Genomic DNA, 13717 nt, shown 5'->3' on the forward strand with positions numbered 1-13717 from the left:
ACACAAAAAAAATATAGCCTTAAAGTAAGAGTTGCCTGGGCAGACTAAGTGTTAAGAAATTTGCGGAATATATTGCCCCCATTCTACAATGAGGAAATGGAAGGAGATGGCAGAGGCAGTGTGTTAGAACCTGGAATCTCAGACAGGAATGGATCATATGGGCCCAGTCCCTGCAACCTGAAAGCCACCCTCCCAATAGTTGTACCCCAATCTGAGTCTAAGGCTTGCTCACAGCCACAGGTAGCTATCCTAGAGCCAGGGAACCAGAGAGAGCTGAACAGGAAAGGACACTTGCTGCCAAGTCTGATGATCTGAGTTTGGTCCCAGAACCCCAAGGAAAAGGTAGGAGAAAGAAAGCTGAGTCCACCAAGTTGTCTGTATGTGCCTCACTCCCACATCATACATGTATGCATATACAGGTGCACTCATGTGCATACACTAGGTAGAATCAATAAAATGCTTTTTTTTTCCCAGTTGATGGAAGGGACTTTATTTGATCTCAGGGTCACTCCAGCTATGACCTCATCTTCATTTGACCTTGTTTTGGGGGCGCAGGTTGTTGGTATGGCCCCACTTCTTGCAACAGTCGACTGCACGAGGGTGCAGGCATGTGTAGCACTTGCAGCAGATCATCTTGTTACTTGTCCTTCTGGGCAAGCTGACACTGGCAGGGCTCAAGGATGCCACCTCGCAGACGCAGCACCAGGTACAAGGTGGAATGGTTCTGGATGTAGTAGTTGGAAAGGGTGCGTCCATCCTGCAGCTGTTTGCCGGCAAATACCAGCCTCTGCTGGTCAACTGGGATGCCTTCCTTGTCTTGGATCTTGACCTTGACATTCTTGATGGTGTCACTGGGCTCCACCTCAAAAGTGATGGTCTTGCCTGTCAGGGTCTTCACGAAGATCTGCATGTTTCCCTCTGCCAATTGGCCTCCTAGTGGAAGAGAAAATGAACTGTTTTAAAGGAAGAGCTCATACCAATATCCATGGTCAGGCCTGTGTCAAGGTGAGTCCTACCTCAGGTGAAGGATGAAGGAAGTCATTATCTTTGACTTTTTATTTTTTAACTTGGTATTTATTATCTATTATATGTAAATACACTGTAGCTGTTGTCTTCAGACACCCCAGAAGAGGGAGTCATCTTGTTATGGAAATTGTGAGCCTTCATGTGGTTGCTGGGATCTGAACTCAGGACCTTCAGAAGAGCAGTCATTGCCCCTAAGCACTCAGCCATCTCTCCAGCCCTTGACCTGTTCTTTATTGGCAGTCTCAGGATGTATTCCAGTCTAGCTGGGACTCAACATCCCCCTTGGCCTGTTCCTTCTGAGAGCCTGTTTTCTCCTCTGAAAAATGGACTCAGAGGGGATGACCCACCCCATCCTTTCTTCCCTAGTCAGCCCCTGGATGGAATATGCCAGTGCATAGGGTGTGTCAGCCTATCTGCATTCCTGCAAGAATCAGGGACTCACTGCTGCCCTATGACCAGCCTAGCTGATTCCTCTCCTGGTATCCTTCTCTCTCTCATCACTTAGCTTCTTTCTAAGCCCTCCCAACCCTGCCTAGATCTCCTGCAGGTATTTAGACCTGCCGAGCACCCAGACACCACCGAGAAGAAGCTGCCAGTAGGTTTGGGTGCTCCTGGTTGTTTGAGGCTCTCCTTTCACCCTCCCTGCTCCCTGGGACTTCCTTTTTTCCCTTTACAATCATTCTCACCTCTTCCATTTGCAGGGATGTAGACCAAGGAGACATTGGACCAAGTGTCTGCCCTTTCTTCCACTTACTTTTTTTTTTTTTTTTAAGCTAGCTTACCTGAGGAACATCTCCAATGAGGTGTTTTGAGATGGCTTAGCTGTTAAGAGCACTGACTACTCTTACAGAAGTACTGATTTCAATTTCTAGCAACCACATGGTGGCTCAAAACCATGTGTAATGGTTTTTAATGCCTTCTTGTGGTGTTTCTAAAGACAGCTACAGTGTACTCATATACATGATATAAACAATATTTTAAAAAAAACATTTAATATGGGGATCTAGAGAAAGGACTAAAGGAGATTGAAGCCACATAGACTTAAGAACACTATGAACCAAGCAGTGCTCCCAGAGCTCCCAGGGATTAAACCATCAACCAAAGAATACAAATGGAGGGACCCATGGCTCCAGCTGCATATGTAGCAGAGGATAGCCTTGTTGAACATCAATGAAAGGAGAGGCCCTTGGGCCTGAAAATGCTGGATACCCAGTGTAGGGGAATACCTGGATAGGGAATTGGGAATGGGTGGGTTGGTAAGCATGGAGAGGGAGAAGGGGATAGGGAATTTTCAGAGGGGAAACAAGGAAAGGGGATAGACAACATTTGAAACTTAAATAAAGAAAATATCTAAGAAAAAACATTTAATACCACTGGGGGAAATATTTAAGAATTGCACCATCCCACACTATACCCAGCTACTCTCTGCCCTTGGTCTCTCCTGCTCTAGGTTAGCCCCAAGGGGTGGTCTTCCCAGCTCTGGTTTGCTTTCCTCAGAGCCACTTTTACCTATTCAGCCATCTACCCCCTGTGGCAAGGTTGTCAGAAATCCCCTTAACACAGTAAATCAAATCTCTAGAAGCTTAGAAATAATCAGTCAGATTTATATATCAATACATTCTCAATTCACAAGATGACTACACCATCATTTCAGAGCCAGCTGATACTGATACAAGCTGCCCACCTAGATTAGACAAGTCACCCCAATGATTTTATCTTTTGTGATATTCATAGACACCTGTGGCTATTTAAGCCACTCAGGATCTGGATCATCTTCCTCTTCCTCCATTGTCCTGTCTCTGAAACTCTTAGCTCCACCTCCCCTTTCCCTGTCCAATCACAGGCTTCTGATTGTACTAAAAGTGAAATTAATTGAGGAAAAAAATTCTGCTACATAGTACCATACCCAGTCCTTTTAGGTTGCATTCAGTTCTTTATTTATAGCAGGAAAGCATTCTACCAATCCAGCTATGTACCCAGCCCTTCTCCTTTTCTGTGTCTATCAGATTTCCTCTCTATAGTCTAACTGGCCTGGAAATCACTATGTAGCACAGCCTGACCTTGAATTTGCAGTAATCCTCTTGCCTCAGTTTCCAGGTACTACCAAGCTACCATAACTCATTTGTATGTTATATAGTTGTTTGTCTGATTTAGTTTAGTTGTTACTAAATAGGACTAGAGAGATGGCTCACTGGTTGGAATACTTCATGCTGTGGGGCAGTGGTGGTGCACACCTTTAATCCCAACACTTGGGAAGCAGAGACAGTCAGATTTCTGAGTTTGATACCAGGCTGGTTTACAGAGTGAGTTCCAGGACAGCGAAGGCTATACAGAGAAACCCTGTCTCAAAAATAAATAAATAAACAAACAAAAAACAAACAAACAAATAAATAAATGCTTCATGCCTAGTGTGCGGGCTCATACATTTTAAACCCAGTACTCAGGAGGCAGAAGCTTACTGAATTCTGTTAGGTTGAGGCCATCCAGGTACATGATAGAACCCTATCTCAAAAATGAAATGAAGTATAACCAGGCATTGTTGACAAGTCTATAACCCCATCCCTTAGAAGATAGCTGAGGCAAGAGAATTGCTGTGAGTTCAAAGCCTCTCAGGCTACAAGGCAAGAGCCCATCTCAAAAACAAAAACAAACAAGTGGGTCTGGACCATACAGAATTTCATTTGCCTCTGCATCATGGTCCAAGTTGTTCCACTCCACACATCTAGATCCTCTCCCTCTCCCCCTACCTCTCCACCACCCTCTCCCTCTCTTTCCCTCCCCATCTTCCTTTATCCCTCCACCTCATCCCTCCTTCCATACATTTTTATTTGCTATGCCCGTAAGATCAGCTTCAATTTTTTTTTAAGATTTATTTCATGTATTATGTATGTACACTGTTGCTGTCTTCAGACACACCAGAAGAGGGCATCAGATCCTATTTCAGATGGTTGTGAGCCACCACATGGTTGCTGGGAATTAAACCCAGGACCACTGTTCTCTTAACTTTTGAGCCATCTCTCCAGGCCAGCATCAAATTCCTGATTCAAGAGGCCCTCCTGTCTCCACTTCCTAAGTGCACAGGAGAGAAGGCACTTACCACATCTTTTTCTTTCCTTTTATAGGAATGTATTCAATTTAAAGAAAGAGCTTTCTAGCTCACAAATCAAGACACAGCCCATTGTGATGGGGAAGACCAGAAAGTCAGAGCCTGGGCAGCTGGTTATGTTTGTGTTTCTAGTCAGAATATGAAAGCAATGTATTTAGGCTTCTCAGATGTAAAATTTCACTAAAGAGGGGCTGCCTAGCTGGCTTAATGGTCAATAGCACTGGCTGCTCTTCCAGAGAGGTACTGAGTTCAATTCCCAGCAACCAGGTATTAGTCAGGGTTCTCTAGAGTCACAGAACTTATGGCTTAGCCTCTATATAGTAAAAGAATTTGTTGATAACTTACAGTCAGCAGTCCAACTCCCAACAATGGTCAGCTGCAGCTGTGAATGGAAGTCCAAGGATCTAGCAGTTGCTCAGTCCAACAAGGCAGCAGGCTTGGGGAGAGAGAGAGTGAATCTTCCTTCTTCCAATGTCCTTATATGGGCTCCAGCAGAAGGTGTAGCCCAGATTACAGGTGTGTGCCACCATACCGTTAATCCCAGATGACCTTGGAATTCAGAGATCACCCTCCCTTAATCTTCTGGTACTCATAGCCACTATGCCTTAAGATCTCCATACCAAGATCCAGGCCAGAAACTTCTCTCTCCAGCCTCCAGAACGAATCACTGGGGAGCCTTCCATTTCTGGATTGTAGTTCATTCCAGATACAGTCAAGTTGACAACCAGGAATAGCCACTACAAACCACATGGTGGCTTATGACCATCTATAAGGGCATCTGATGCCCTCTTATAGCATGCAGTTGTGCATGCAGCAAAGAACCCACACTTGAGAGAGAGAGAAAGATAGAGAGAATGAGAGGAAGTGGGAGAGCAAGAGAGAGAGAGAGAGAATGAGAGGAAGTAGGAGAGGGAGAGAAAGACAGAGTAAGAGAGAGAAATGAGAACATATTTTTAAAAAGATTGACTTATTTATTATGGATACAGCTTTCTGCCTGCATGTATCCTGCAGGGCACAAAGGCATAAGACTCATCATGGGTGGTTGTGATCCACCATGTGTTTGCTGCGAATTGAACTCAGGACCTCTGGAACCCCAGACAGGTCTCTTAAACTCTGAGCCATCTCTTCAGCCAAAGAAGATTTATTTACAAAAAAAAAACAAAACCATACTGAAGTTAAAATTTGCCAACATGTAGCCAAAATGGGCAGCTCTCTTCAGGCAAAGAACATTTATTTAAAAAAAAAAAACATACTGAAGTTAAATTTTGCCAGCATTTAGGCAAAATGGGCAGCCTGGTCAACACAATGAGTTCCAGGGTAGCCAGGCTGCACAGAGAAGCCCTGCCTCCAAAGGAAAAAAAAAACCCACAAAATTTATTTGTAAAAATTATGATTGTATTGGCTAATATTATGTCAACTGAACACAGAATTTCTCTGAAAGGAGTAAATTTCCCTGAGAAAAAATGCAGCCAGGTAGTGGTAGCACAAGCCTTTAATCCTAGCACTTGGGAGGCCAACGCAGGTAGATTTCTGTGTTCCCTGCCAGCCTGGTCAACAAAGTGAGTTCCAGGACAGCCAGGATGTGCAAGAAACCCTGTATTGAAAGAACCAAAAGAAAAAAATCCTCTTTAAGATCCTGCTTGAGGGCATTTTTAAATTAATTTTCTTACTATTTTCTTATTAGTGATTAATGGAGGGGGGCCCTGTCTGTTATGGGTGGTGCCATCCCTGGCACAAATTCCTGGGTTCTATAAGAAAACAGATCCAGGCCTGGTGGGAAACACCTTTAATTCCAGCACTCAAGAGGCAGAGGCAGGGGGGCTGGTGAGATGGCTCAGTGATTAAGAGCACTGACTGCTCTTCCAAAGGTCTTGAGTTCAATTCCCAGCAGCCGCATGGTGGCTCACAACCATCTGTAAGGAAATCTGATGGCCTCTTTTGGAGTGTCTGAAGATAGGTACAGTGTACTTACATATAATAAATAAATAAATATTTTTAAAAAAAAAAGAGGCAGAGGCTGGCAGATCTCTTAGTTCAAAGCCAGCCTGGTCTACAGAGTAAGTTCCATGACATAGAGAAAACCTGTCTCAGAAAACCAGAAAGGAAGAAGGAAAGAAAGAAAGAAAGAAAGAAAGAAAGAAAGAAAGAAAGAAAGAAAGAAAGAAAGGAAGGAAGAAAGAAAGAGAAAAGAAAGAAAAAGAAAAAAGAAAACAGGTTGAGCCAGCCATGAGGAGGAAGCCAGTAAACAGCATCTCTCCAGGGACCCTGCATCAGCTCCTGCCTCCAAGTTCCTGCCCTGCTTGAGCTCATGCCCTCACTGCTCTTGGTGATGAACTGTTTGTTATATGGGACTGTGAGGAAGAGGAACCCTCTCCTCCCCAAGGCCCTTTTGGTCATAGTGTTTCATCACAGCAATAGTGACCCTGACTAAGATGGGGATGTAGCTCAGTTGGTAGAGAGCTCACCTAGCAGGCCCTGAGTTCTGAATTTGATCCCTCATGCTGTGCACAGTGTGTGTCTTGGTGGTGGTGCATGCTTACAGTCCTGCAGCAGGGAGGTCGCTGAAGGCAGATCAAGAGGGAAGTTGGGCAGGCTGTCTGGAGAAACCTGTGTTAAAAGACTGGCCTTGTTGTTGCAGAAAGAAAAACAGGAGTGAAGCAGTCCAGAAAGGCAAGCTCTTTCTGTGAAATGGGTACACTGTGGTGGCCACTGGCTTTCATCTCCACTGCAAGGGGGAATGTGGCATTTCCTGAGAGTCTAATCCTGGTTGACTTCTTTGGAAAGCTGTGGAAAGGAGATGAAGGAGCTGACAGGGTGAGACCTGTCAGGGACGCCTGGCTGTCCCAATGCAGCTCTTCCTTTGTGTAAATGAAGGGTTTGCCCTCTTGTTTGATTTTTCCCCCTAATTTTTATGTGCATAGGTATTTTGTGTGCCTGTTTGTCTTCTTACTACATTGTGACCAATGAGGCTGAAAGAGGGTGTCAGGTTCCCTTTAAGTGGAGTTACAGTGCCACCATGTAGACACAGGGAATCAGGTCTCATCTCTCCAGCCCTGGGAATTGCAATCTTTTCATCTCCTCCACCTGGTAAAACCCTTGTTCATACAAGGCATGGAGAGATGGTGCAGTGGTTCAGAGCACTGGCCTCTCTCTTCCAGTGCTCTTCCAGGGAACTTGAGTTCAGTTCCCAGAGACCACTTCAGTCAGCTGACAACTACCTGCAACTCTACTTCCAAAGGATCCCATGCTGTCTTCTGGTGTGAAGGGCACCTACATATATTTGGAAGGTGTGGGTTCATGCACACATTCACAGACACACATCACTCATAGTAGACATAAATCTTAAAAATAATAAATTTTTGGCAGAAAAGCTTACAGAGTGGGAGGGTATGTTGTATATTAGTCCTTGGTAGGCTAGCGAATTTTTTCTTTGTTTGTTTGTTTGATTGATTTTTGTTTTGTTTTGTTTTTGCGACATGGTTTCTCTGTTTTGTCCTGGTTGTCCTGGAACTCACTCTGTAGACCATGCTGGACTGAAACTCAGAAGTCTGCCTGTCTCTGCCTCCCAAGTTCTGGGATTAGAGGCATTACTGACTGACTAGCTAGCCAAATTTTTAAAACAGTTCTGTACCAGGAGCATGCCTTCAATCCTGGTACTCAGGAGGCAGAGGCTGGAGGATATTTGCGTTTGAGGTCAGCCTGGTCTACAGAGGTTGTTCTGGGCTCTTCAGAGATATACAGAGAAATTTTGCCTCCAAAAAACTAAATAAATAAATAAATAAATAAATAAATAAATGGAAAAGGAAAAGAAAAAGAAGAAAGTTTGAGCTGGGCTATAGGTAAATGTTGGGTTTGAAGCCCAGGACAAAAGGCTGAGGTGTCTAACTATCAAAGCAGACCTGCCTGCTGTATTTTCCTTCCTCCCTCAGAAGTTGTAGTTACTCACTCTTTCTACCTTCATGGCTATTGGCTGCTGCAACTGCTCTCCCCTCTTGTCCTCTCCACTCCCTGCTCTCCTCACATGGTACAGCTTAAGTCAGCTCATGTCCACACTGGGCTCTCCCAGACATCCCTACCCCTCTATGCTTGCCCACATAACTAAAGTAAACCTTCTCCTCCCTCATACTTAGGGAATGTAAGTATCATTTCTTTTTTTTTTTCACCAATCATGTTTTCTTTCCTTTTTATTTATTCGTCTTCCTTCATTTCTTCTCCTTTTGATTCTTTAAACACCTGTTACAGCAGCAGGTATGGAGGCTGAGGAAGACCAGGAATTCAAGAGCAACTTAGGTTATATAGTAGGATAGCAACACCTATCTCAGAAACAAAAGCATAGGCCAGGTGTAGTGACAGGTGTGATAGCACACATCTTTAATCCCATCATCAGTCCAGAGGCTGCCCTGTGAGTCTGATCTATGTAGTAAATTCTAGACCTGTCAGGACTACCCAGTGAAATACTATCAAAAATAAGGACTAGGTCAATAAATACATTATAAAAAATAAAACTCATCTTTTTATTTGGTTTTAAAATTGATTTTATATATATATATATATATATATATATATATATATATATACACGCACACACACACACACACACATTTATCTGTATCTGTATTGAGTGCTCTGTCTGCATGTACACCTATATGCTTGACGGTGGTGAAACCCCAAGGGGTTGCTGGAAATTGAACTCAGGACCTCTAGAAGAGCAGTCAGCACTCTTTCCACTGTGCCAACTCTCCATCCCCCATTCAATTCTTACCACAATTTCTAACACCACACTTAGGATTAGTCAAATCCTAATTCTACAAATGCCATTAGCAAGCAGTATCCTCTCTGGCCTCACTGTCTTCCTCTGTAAAATAACCATAGCTTTCAGCTGTCAGTGTTGGCACATGCTTTTAATCCCAGCACTGAGGAGGCAGAGGCAGGAAGATCTCTGAGTTCAAGCCAGCCTGGTCTCCTAAACAAGTTCCAGGACAGGCAGTGCTACATAGAGAAACCTTATGGCAAAACAGCAACTACTACAACAACAACAACAAACACACACACAAACACACTGAACAATCCACTTACACACACAAAAAAAATATAGCCTTAAAGTAAGAGTTGCCTGGGCAGACTAAGTGTTAAGAAATTTGCGGAATATATTGCCCCCATTCTACAATGAGGAAATGGAAGGAGATGGCAGAGGCAGTGTGTTAGAACCTGGAATCTCAGACAGGAATGGATCATATGGGCCCAGTCCCTGCAACCTGAAAGCCACCCTCCCAATAGTTGTACCCCAATCTGAGTCTAAGGCTTGCTCACAGCCACAGGTAGCTATCCTAGAGCCAGGGAACCAGAGAGAGCTGAACAGGAAAGGACACTTGCTGCCAAGTCTGATGATCTGAGTTTGGTCCCAGAACCCCAAGGAAAAGGTAGGAGAAAGAAAGCTGAGTCCACCAAGTTGTCTGTATGTGCCTCACTCCCACATCATACATGTATGCATATACAGGTGCACTCATGTGCATACACTAGGTAGAATCAATAAAATGCTTTTTTTTTCCCAGTTGATGGAAGGGACTTTATTTGATCTCAGGGTCACTCCAGCTATGACCTCATCTTCATTTGACCTTGTTTTGGGGGCGCAGGTTGTTGGTATGGCCCCACTTCTTGCAACAGTCGACTGCACGAGGGTGCAGGCATGTGTAGCACTTGCAGCAGATCATCTTGTTACTTGTCCTTCTGGGCAAGCTGACACTGGCAGGGCTCAAGGATGCCACCTCGCAGACGCAGCACCAGGTACAAGGTGGAATGGTTCTGGATGTAGTAGTTGGAAAGGGTGCGTCCATCCTGCAGCTGTTTGCCGGCAAATACCAGCCTCTGCTGGTCAACTGGGATGCCTTCCTTGTCTTGGATCTTGACCTTGACATTCTTGATGGTGTCACTGGGCTCGACCTCAAAAGTGATGGTCTTGCCTGTCAGGGTCTTCACGAAGATCTGCATGTTGGCCTCTGCCAATTGGCCTCCTAGTGGAAGAGAAAATGAACTGTTTTAAAGGAAGAGCTCATACCAATATCCATGGTCAGGCCTGTGTCAAGGTGAGTCCTACCTCAGGTGAAGGATGAAGGAAGTCATTATCTTTGACTTTTTATTTTTTAACTTGTATTTATTATCTATTATATGTAAATACACTGTAGCTGTTGTCTTCAGACACCCCAGAAGAGGGAGTCATCTTGTTATGGAAATTGTGAGCCTTCATGTGGTTGCTGGGATCTGAACTCAGGACCTTCAGAAGAGCAGTCATTGCCCCTAAGCACTCAGCCATCTCTCCAGCCCTTGACCTGTTCTTTATTGGCAGTCTCAGGATGTATTCCAGTCTAGCTGGGACTCAACATCCCCCTTGGCCTGTTCCTTCTGAGAGCCTGTTTTCTCCTCTGAAAAATGGACTCAGAGGGGATGACCCACCCCATCCTTTCTTCCCTAGTCAGCCCCTGGATGGAATATGCCAGTGCATAGGGTGTGTCAGCCTATCTGCATTCCTGCAAGAATCAGGGACTCACTGCTGCCCTATGACCAGCCTAGCTGATTCCTCTCCTGGTATCCTTCTCTCTCTCATCACTTAGCTTCTTTCTAAGCCCTCCCAACCCTGCCTAGATCTCCTGCAGGTATTTAGACCTGCCGAGCACCCAGACACCACCGAGAAGAAGCTGCCAGTAGGTTTGGGTGCTCCTGGTTGTTTGAGGCTCTCCTTTCACCCTCCCTGCTCCCTGGGACTTCCTTTTTTCCCTTTACAATCATTCTCACCTCTTCCATTTGCAGGGATGTAGACCAAGGAGACATTGGACCAAGTGTCTGCCCTTTGCTTCCACTTACTTTTTTTTTTTTTTTTAAGCTAGCTTACCTGAGGAACATCTCCAATGTGGTGTTTTGAGATGGCTTAGCTGTTAAGAGCACTGACTACTCTTACAGAAGTACTGATTTCAATTTCTAGCAACCACATGGTGGCTCAAAACCATGTGTAATGGTTTTTAATGCCTTCTTGTGGTGTTTCTAAAGACAGCTACAGTGTACTCATATACATGATATAAACAATATTTTAAAAAAAACATTTAATATGGGGATCTAGAGAAAGGACTAAAGGAGATTGAAGCCCCATAGACTTAAGAACACTATGAACCAAGCAGTGCTCCCAGAGCTCCCAGGGATTAAACCATCAACCAAAGAATACAAATGGAGGGACCCATGGCTCCAGCTGCATATGTAGCAGAGGATAGCCTTGTTGAACATCAATGAAAGGAGAGGCCCTTGGGCCTGAAAATGCTGGATACCCAGTGTAGGGGAATACCTGGATAGGGAATTGGGAATGGGTGGGTTGGTAAGCATGGAGAGGGAGAAGGGGATAGGGAATTTTCAGAGGGGAAACAAGGAAAGGGGATAGACAACATTTGAAACTTAAATAAAGAAAATATCTAAGAAAAAACATTTAATACCACTGGGGGAAATATTTAAGAATTGCACCATCCCACACTATACCCAGCTACTCTCTGCCCTTGGTCTCTCCTGCTCTAGGTTAGCCCCAAGGGGTGGTCTTCCCAGCTCTGGTTTGCTTTCCTCAGAGCCACTTTTACCTATTCAGCCATCTACCCCCTGTGGCAAGGTTGTCAGAAATCCCCTTAACACAGTAAATCAAATCTCTAGAAGCTTAGAAATAATCAGTCAGATTTATATATCAATACATTCTCAATTCACAAGATGACTACACCATCATTTCAGAGCCAGCTGATACTGATACAAGCTGCCCACCTAGATTAGACAAGTCACCCCAATGATTTTATCTTTTGTGATATTCATAGACACCTGTGGCTATTTAAGCCACTCAGGATCTGGATCATCTTCCTCTTCCTCCATTGTCCTGTCTCTGAAACTCTTAGCTCCACCTCCCCTTTCCCTGTCCAATCACAGGCTTCTGATTGTACTAAAAGTGAAATTAATTGAGGAAAAAAATTCTGCTACATAGTACCATACCCAGTCCTTTTAGGTTGCATTCAGTTCTTTATTTATAGCAGGAAAGCATTCTACCAATCCAGCTATGTACCCAGCCCTTCTCCTTTTCTGTGTCTATCAGATTTCCTCTCTATAGTCTAACTGGCCTGGAAATCACTATGTAGCACAGCCTGACCTTGAATTTGCAGTAATCCTCTTGCCTCAGTTTCCAGGTACTACCAAGCTACCATAACTCATTTGTATGTTATATAGTTGTTTGTCTGATTTAGTTTAGTTGTTACTAAATAGGACTAGAGAGATGGCTCACTGGTTGGAATACTTCATGCTGTGGGGCAGTGGTGGTGCACACCTTTAATCCCAACACTTGGGAAGCAGAGACAGTCAGATTTCTGAGTTTGATACCAGGCTGGTTTACAGAGTGAGTTCCAGGACAGCGAAGGCTATACAGAGAAACCCTGTCTCAAAAATAAATAAATAAACAAACAAAAAACAAACAAACAAATAAATAAATGCTTCATGCCTAGTGTGCGGGCTCATACATTTTAAACCCAGTACTCAGGAGGCAGAAGCTTACTGAATTCTGTTAGGTTGAGGCCATCCAGGTACATGATAGAACCCTATCTCAAAAATGAAATGAAGTATAACCAGGCATTGTTGACAAGTCTATAACCCCATCCCTTAGAAGATAGCTGAGGCAAGAGAATTGCTGTGAGTTCAAAGCCTCTCAGGCTACAAGGCAAGAGCCCATCTCAAAAACAAAAACAAACAAGTGGGTCTGGACCATACAGAATTTCATTTGCCTCTGCATCATGGTCCAAGTTGTTCCACTCCACACATCTAGATCCTCTCCCTCTCCCCCTACCTCTCCACCACCCTCTCCCTCTCTTTCCCTCCCCATCTTCCTTTATCCCTCCACCTCATCCCTCCTTCCATACATTTTTATTTGCTATGCCCGTAAGATCAGCTTCAATTTTTTTTTAAGATTTATTTCATGTATTATGTATGTACACTGTTGCTGTCTTCAGACACACCAGAAGAGGGCATCAGATCCTATTTCAGATGGTTGTGAGCCACCACATGGTTGCTGGGAATTAAACCCAGGACCACTGTTCTCTTAACTTTTGAGCCATCTCTCCAGGCCAGCATCAAATTCCTGATTCAAGAGGCCCTCCTGTCTCCACTTCCTAAGTGCACAGGAGAGAAGGCACTTACCACATCTTTTTCTTTCCTTTTATAGGAATGTATTCAATTTAAAGAAAGAGCTTTCTAGCTCACAAATCAAGACACAGCCCATTGTGATGGGGAAGACCAGAAAGTCAGAGCCTGGGCAGCTGGTTATGTTTGTGTTTCTAGTCAGAATATGAAAGCAATGTATTTAGGCTTCTCAGATGTAAAATTTCACTAAAGAGGGGCTGCCTAGCTGGCTTAATGGTCAATAGCACTGGCTGCTCTTCCAGAGAGGTACTGAGTTCAATTCCCAGCAACCAGGTATTAGTCAGGGTTCTCTAGAGTCACAGAACTTATGGCTTAGCCTCTATATAGTAAAAGAATTTGTTGATAACTTACAGTCAGCAGTCCAACTCCCAACAATGGTCA

At 44.1% G+C, this 13717-nt stretch overlaps 1 pseudogene; it reads right to left on the reverse strand.

The window, feature by feature from the left end:
• Positions 1-474: 474 nt before the first annotated feature.
• Gm12614 lies at positions 475-13717 on the reverse strand (annotated as a pseudogene).

The sequence above is a fragment of the Mus musculus genome, chromosome 11 (genome assembly GCF_000001635.26).
Source record: "Mus musculus strain C57BL/6J chromosome 11, GRCm38.p6 C57BL/6J".
In the NCBI taxonomy this organism is placed as follows: Eukaryota; Metazoa; Chordata; class Mammalia; order Rodentia; family Muridae; genus Mus; species Mus musculus.